Source organism: Protopterus annectens, chromosome 6.part0 (assembly GCF_019279795.1).
Source record: "Protopterus annectens isolate FY-2018-M chromosome 6.part0, PAN1.0, whole genome shotgun sequence".
Classification (NCBI taxonomy): Eukaryota; Metazoa; Chordata; order Ceratodontiformes; family Protopteridae; genus Protopterus; species Protopterus annectens.
Window position 1 is genome coordinate 418,462,875 of NC_056737.1, and position 8,193 is coordinate 418,471,067.

General features: G+C 40.2%; 1 protein-coding gene across 3 annotated transcripts in view; it reads right to left on the reverse strand.

Annotated features, from left to right (window-relative positions):
* The window catches only part of LOC122804350 (serine/arginine-rich splicing factor 5-like), a 587,000-nt gene extending 579,618 nt beyond the window's left edge, over nt 1-7,382 (reverse strand). The window contains exon 1 of one of the 3 annotated variants that reach the window (XM_044074161.1): nt 7,276-7,382. The gene's annotated coding sequence lies outside the window, so the exon portion shown is untranslated. Of the gene's footprint in view, nt 1-6,691; nt 6,710-7,259 lie in introns of those variants that run through there. The other 2 variants (XM_044074162.1, XM_044074163.1) reach the window with 2 other exon arrangements.
* Nucleotides 7,383-8,193: the final 811 nt, after the last annotated feature.

Sequence of the window (8,193 nt, forward strand, 5' to 3'; positions counted from 1 at the left end):
CATTACACAAGACTGCCTCAACTCACAGCAGTCCTTAATGCAAAGTAGCACAGTCCTACTATGAGCACAGAGGGTTTTGCCCCACACAACTATGACGGGACCCATGCAAATCCCTTTAGCAGCTCAATAATCTTGCATAGCAGAAATCACACACTCCCAAGTTAGTCACTGACCAGAACCGTACTAAAAACTGTACAACTGTACACCAGTGCTTAGCAGCACCAGTAGATTTCAATTAAAGACCATACTAATACAGTTAAGAGTATATGTGCATCTATGAGAGGGAGTGCAAGTGTATACCATCAGTTGGCATAATGGTTAAGGTCTCACCCTCCCAAACAAAGTTCAATCCGGACCTCCTGTCAATGTACAGTGTCTGCATGTTCTCAATGTGGGATTCCCCTCACCTCACAAAAACACGCAGAGTGTGGACTGAACAAGACTTGTGTGACTCTGGCAGAGACAGACATGGCAATAGTTGAAAACACAGACTCCATGCAGAAATGGGAAAATAGGGTTCACGATGAGCATAGATGTCTGTAGAGACAATATATGACGGATCTGTATGCACAGGCATTCCTAATGCCAAATACACTATGTACATAACTATGCAAGGTGGATTACCTCAGCCTGAAGTGACATGTGGCTGTTATGAACTGAGAGATTGTGAATTAAATCTCCAAAGTGTTGGAAATGTACTTGTTTATGCATGTATGACAAAAATGATGTGTGCTTATAATGTAGTTTTTGGGTGCATGCGTATCAGGAATGTTTTTAAAAGGCATTTAACACTGTGCTTGCAAATAGATTGCCACCCCCCCCCCAAACCAGAACAAGGTAACTGGGGAGATCAGATATGCAATCCACAGCAGAGCTCGGCTATACACTTTTGCCTTCTCTACCAGAGGGTAGCACAAGTACAGTATACGACAAAGGTGTGTGGGTCACTGCCCCTCTCCAATACTCCCCTCACTCAACCTGCTTACTTGCGCGTCAACATTATTATTTCCATTTCTCAGGCTCACATCCCTGTCGCAAAAACAGTACAAACTCTTCAGCACCAGATTTCTGACTAACAATTTTACTGAACGTTAATAGAAAGTAACCTAATATTTCACATGCTTTACCTACTAGTGACACCTCATACTCCATACCATAATGCATACTTGTACCAAAACCATTCAAGCACCACAATGCAATGGCTAGAAGTCCACTCAGTTCAAACAGCTTTATAGTTTTGTAAAACATACAAGCACCACAGCAGATACTAGCTTATACAAACTAGGCTTTCTTCCCTACTACAGCAGTAAGTGAACCCTTTGAAATTCACGCTCAAGACAGAATTGGCAAACTTCATGTCACCCACACTGACAAGACAAGAGGTAGGACTGCTAAATCCTAGACAAATGGTGTTTATAAGTACTTAAACGAGTGCATGGATCCAACAGAACCAAGATGCTACCCTCCAAACAAAGGAAGCCAATCTGGTGGTCCCCTGCCACAAAAACTCTACAACAGAAAACTATTGCAAAAGTAAAATACCATGTTTGGAGGAACTCCCTTGGTCATCCTCAGTAAGAAGCAGAGATCCCTCAAAATCCTCCAAAGCTAGTTATGAAAACAAAAAAGCCACTCACTGACTCTAAAGACAGCCACAAAGCATTCTATAGCTATGTCAAGAAACTCAATGGCTACACTCAGATCTGCTTCGAGTTGCAGCACAATGGCACTAAATATATAGAACCAACTGATATTGCCAACATCCTGGCAGACCCCGCCCCCCCTCATCCACTAAAGGGCCCACCTCTAAACCAGAAGAATGCAAAGTTCCTGTAATCACGGTTGCACAGGTAAAAAACACTCTCCAAAGCCAAGAACACAGCATCCATAGGACCAGACATCGCAGGCTGCGTTCTACATGAACTACAGAACAAACTGGCACCCCACTTAAGTACCATGTTCAATCATAGCCTCACCTCAGGCTATGTGCCCACTGAATGGTGCACAGCAACAGTTATCCCACTCCACAAAGGGGGAGTCACCACGGACCCCAGAAACTACCGCCCCATTAGCCTAACGAGACTGGTCTGCAAGGCTATGGAACTTATAAACAATGACATTGGTAATCTCCAAACTCAGGACCCCACCCAGTTCGGGTTTGTAAAAGGCAGATCATGTCTCCTAAACCTGGACTTCTTTGAAGTGGTCACAAAAGCCATAGAAGAGTGTAAGGTGGTTCATACAGCCTATCTAGATCTCGCCAAGGCTTTCGACACTATCCCCCACCCTGGAATTATAGATTAACTCACTAAACTAGGTACAAATCCCTATGTCACAAGATGGGTTATCAACCGGCTCACTGACAGAACCCACACTTTGAAAGTAGCAGACTCCAAATCCAACTTTAGACCAGTGACAAAGTGGAGTACCACAGGGTTCAACTCCAAAAGATGTGGACATCCTACAAAAGGGCCTCACTGAGATAGATGTCTGGTGTCAAAGCCATGGCCTCAAGCTTAACGCCAAAAAGTGCATGGTCATCCCTTTTGGTAAAAACTCTGTACCCATGAACTACCACACAGGCAGTAGTCTACTTAACACCGAAAGTGTGATAAAGAGACCTTGGGACACAGGTAGCCTCTCCTTTGATAAACCACATTGTCACAGTAGTCAGGAAATCCTTCTACATGGCACAGCATCACAAAAGTTTCTCATCCAGGGGAGAAAAAAAAAAAAAAAAGTTACTGCTCCCCTCTACTCATTAGACCCATTAGAGTGTACAACGCCCCTTTTGGTATGTACCTCACAAGACACAACTGGAAAGGTCACAGAAATACCTCACAGAGGATTACCAACCTCAAAGAGATGCCCTACGCAGACAGTCTCAAAAAACTGCAGCTTTACTCCATTACATATCGCCTACTCAGAGGCAATTTCTGCCTAACACACAAAGCTATGTCAAACCCATGCTCCACTTAAAGAAATCCCAATCCCTCCAAGCTACACACTCTAGGGACCTAAACCTTGTCACCACAATAAACAGAACATGCTGCAGGGATAGATTCCTGTCCCAGAGACTTTCCATACTCTGGAACAAACTACCTATCTATATCAAACAAAGCACCTCATTAGCACTCAAGAAAAATCTGGATGTTTTCTGTGGCTCTGCTCGACAGCAGCACAGAAAAATAATTTTCTTGGGTGGCAAAAGCCAGGGTACCGGCTAGGCTTATGTAGGCCCTAGGGCCAATAGCCTAGTACCTACCTAACACATTCTGCCTAGACCTATACTATTAATATACAGTGGCTATAAAAAAAAAAAGTGCACACACCCCTGTTAAAATGCCAGGCTTTTGTGATAGGAGACACAATAAATCATTTCAAAACTTTTCCCACTTTTAATGTGACCCATAACCTGTACAATTCAACTGAACACCAAACAAATCTGTTAGGGGGAAAAATATATAAAAAACGTACAATAAGCTGGTTGCATAAGTGTGCACACCCTTAAATACTTTGCTGAAGCACCTTTTGCTTTAATTACAGCATTCAGTCTTCTTGGGTACACCTGCCATCAATTAAAGAGACTGATTAATCCCAAATTAACTTCAGCTGTCCTAGTAGGATTTTCTTAACATTTACTCAGTTGGCTGCTACAGCAAAAGCCATGGTTCGGAGAGAGCTTACAAAGCAAAGGGATCTCATTGTTGAAAGGTACAAAAAAAAAAAAAAACAGCATTGGATATACCATGGAACACAGTGAAGACAGTCAAAGAGTGGAGAAAATATGGGAAAGTGACATTGGTCAGGAAAGCTGCCAAGAGACCTACAGCAACACTGAAGGAGCCACAGGAATTTCTGGCAAGTACCGGTTCCATTACCTTTTGCTCTTCTTTCTCTAGCCCCTTCTAAATACTCTTTAGACAACCATTATTTCTTTACCTTTTCATGAGGAATATTTTTGTTGCCAGATCCAAGAAAATGTTCATAATTTCAGGTATTCTGTCCACCACCTCTAATATTTTAAGCCTGTTCATCTCCACTACATAATTTGTTTGTTATATGCTTAACCAATGGACTTTCAGTTCTAGAGGTTACAATAAGAAGGTGAAGATCTGACCAACTTCCATCTTCAAATTTTGGTTCGTTCAAATCTTTCCTTCCGTCAATCAAATTTTGATATTACTCATTACATCCACATGGAAAAGCTATTTCTTCAGCTGCTTAAACAGAAAGGTGTGCTATTATGGGTGAATTATCTTGGCGGAATCCTACCAGTCCATGTCCCATTTCATACTCAAATTGGTCAGTTATTCCACATACACCTTGGATTACCAAGTTTCTCTCTGCAATTATCCAAGAATAAACTGAACATAAATGTTGGCGTTACTTCCAAAAAGGTACTGCAGATGATCATACTACTGGTCGACTTCTTCCTCTTCAAAATCTACGATTGGAGCACAAAACAGGTACTGTTGTAAGGTCAGCCACATGCATACATTTATACCCTCGTAAAGGAGGACCTTCCACAGATCCAGGCAATCTTTGAATATATTTCCCCCTTTGTAATGCACCTGTCCAGACATGCAATAACACCCACAGAGATACCTTACTAAGAGGAATCAAGGGCTAAACTACACATACCAAATCAAAATCATATTATACTTTGCTCTTACAGATTACTAAGACGTGACCTGTATATAATATACAAAGCATTCTCCAACCCAACACTGATGGATTTACTGCACACCACCAAGTCAAATGCCATCAGAAATGCTCGTTCAAGAGATGTAAACTTCTACAACCTCAACAGAACAGTTTTGGAAGGATAGGCATATCTCTGAGAGGATACCGCTGCACTGGAGTAAACGCCCCATCCACATAAAACAAAGTTCATCCCTGCCCATATTCACATACAACTTGTAACTATGGATAGGGAACAGAAAATTTACCCCAGGACTGTCCCATGTACCACTAATGGACAAAGGCAGCTCCTAAATGTTTTACCCCATGCACAGGTCCCATCAAATTATCTATGGCACATCCCAGTTACTCATCAATGGTGGTAATAAACCATGGGATGGTTAAGGCCTAGCTCTAACCACATAGAATAGGTTAGAGCACAAAGAGAGAAACAGGCATAAAACAGCCTACAAGGGAATCTACCCCAGCACTTAACTACGAACCTACAGGTGAAAAAAATGGTATATCTGGCAAAACTGCCCATCAACCACCAAAAGAGTGGGCTGCCACCACTGGTTGTACGATATTCCTAGTAAGCAATGTCGTGACACACACTTTTCGTTACACTATCAGAATTAAGCTTTCTTAAACAAATGCAGTGCTGCAGATACAATGTTCAGCTGATTGACAGTACTATGCTACTGCCCAACTATACAGATTTTCGCAATGGACAAATTTTGGTCTCATGTTTTTGGTCCATTTTTCATAAAATTGTGGTTTTCTGGTACATTAGTGGAAAATCATTAAGAGTTGAAATTAGAAAATCAGACATTTAAGTTTTAAACTTTATACCCTTCAGAAAAATCCACGTTAATGTAAAACCTGTTTTTCTATCAACTTTCTAAGTTTGTAAGTGCGATATTTAAAAGCTGTCCACACTGTTGGCCCTTTGTCCTACTTTTACTTATATCGTTGTCCAGATTTCTTGCTCCAAGAGACATCTTTTAAAACACTTGGATCAATAAATGGATGTAGAAATAATGAGTTAAAACAGTAGTATGCTCAAATCCCTTTAAAGGAATTAGAAACTATGTGCAAAATACTAGTTTACAAGAAATGCTATTTAGACTCCTATCTCTAAGTTTCATATTGTCAATTTTACAACTAACCAGAATTTCGCAGACGCGGTTTTTTTTTTTTAGCAAGCTATGCAGGATTAAAGTCAAAGTACCGAGTTTCACACATCGTACCCTTCAAAAAAAAAAAAAAATGAATACCAATGCAAATTCATTGCATCAAATTTGGGAGTTTAGAACAGGAATATTTAAAATCCATCCTTTTTTGATATGTTCTCTATATTTTGGCTTTGTCTGAATTATTGTACAAAGACGTTGAGAGTTATACCATTACTTAATACATTGTACCTGTTACAATGCAGTAACGCGTTTGGCACAAAATCCGATTATGCATTTCTATCAACCATTATTCCTTTAGCCTAAACGTAAAACGGTAAGTGGGATGTGGACGTGCACTTGCGGAGCTTCCTACTGCGCATTTCGGAGTTAGTTCACACATAATCACAAAACATGTTTTACATACTTTTTTTAAACAAAAAATATATGCACAAATGGTTTATATTTTTTTTACATAAACAATTTTCTCCATTTCACACGCACAAAAACGTACGTCACGAGGTGACTGTGTGGGCCTTCCCTATTGGTCAGTTCATCGTCGGGCCTACATGATTGCTTTCCGCTAAAACAGAACAAAATGGCAGGGAGCGTTCAGTTTTAAATGACGCTGAGAGCATCGTAAACGTAAATAAAAAATAAAAAGTAAAACCTTAGTAATAAAAGCAATAGCGTCAAAAATAACTGCAGTAAGCAGAGAATTGATGTAAACAGCATGATACCGATCGAGCTTGCCGTACAAAATATGCAATGTGCACAATACGCTTCCACCGATACCACAAATTAAAATATCCATAAAAACTGTTTAAAACACGTACACAGAATTGCTAAAAGATTGTTACATAGAACCTGCTACTCCGTGAATAGAGATCGCATAATATAGTGTTAAAAACCAAATCGCCTGACATTTTGCTACAGCATTCCGAAAAAGCATGTCGATAGCAATAGACTCCCATGAGAAAATACTTCGAACTCAAATAAGATTTCTGGTTTCTAAAATGCAATGTATAATACGACTTAATTGCGTTGTTTTAGTACCACCTCACAAATACGCACGGGCAGAAAGCCACTTTTTGTCTTCTGCGACTGTACTTCCGCAGTCAAAAACAAGCATCGCGAAAACCTGGAACGCTTGCTAAAACGTTCACCTCCAACACAATTCTGCTAACACTCTACGCACTGTAATAAGAAATAATTACATCTTAAACTTAAAACAGTCTGTTTAACAAACATACACCGGCCATCAGGTTTAACAAAGTGATAGCAACCTAAAAATCAGGTAAAGCACAAACTGCAACATTTAATTGGCATATATTTAACGACTATGTCCTATCATTTTAAGAACTTTTTTACGCAAATAACAAACTAAATTTTTACAGCAATTACAATAAGAATAATTTACTTCGTTCGAATTCTAAGAGGCTTCCAACCCGCACTCCTGAAATGACAGCAGTTACCCAGAAACCAATCTCTCTGCTAAAGAATAACAACCGGAAGAAGCAACAAAGCATGAGGACCCTCGCTTTACTCGGTAAAAGAGTCGCAAGCCCACAGCGACATCTATCGAGAAGAGACAATCTGCAGAAACTGTTTCAAGCTCTCTTTCCAGAGCAGAGAGAAACTCCCTCGTGCGAAATGGCACTATAAATTAATTATATAATACACTGATAGTTTTAATTGTAACACACATAATCTAGTTGATTAGATTTCTCTGGACTGATATGAGTTAATTTTAAAATCCCATAACTCTTAACCAACAGAGTAGATTGCCAATAGGAGAAGCACTTCTATGTTTCCAGAACTACCGCAGTTACTAGACTTCCAACAATTAGTGTTAAATTATGTTTGCATATGCTCAGTTTGTTATATTTAACAAAATATGTACCCTTAAACAGAGGGGTGGCCGTGTAACCTGAAAAGTAGTTTTTAATGCTCTAATATGATGCTGCTGCCTTAACATGATCAGCACCTTCAACTGATATTTAAAATGTATCATGAAGGGATTCACATCTAGATCAGGGGAGGTCATCGTGCCTCTTTACTCATCCCTCATCAGGCCCATAATTGAGTACAATGCCCCTTTTGGGATGTACCTTACCAGACACATGCAGCAACTGGAAAGACCCCAAAAGTACCTCACCAAGAGGATCAAAGGGCTCAAACAGATGCCATATGCTGCCTGGTTAAAGAAACTCCAGCTCTACTCAGTGGCATACCGCCTGTTTTATTTATTTATTTATTTAAATTTGTTGACCGGGAGTGTCCGACTGGACGTGGGTCCATTTTCAGCGGAGGCCCGGGGAGAAAAGCTCCACAGTAA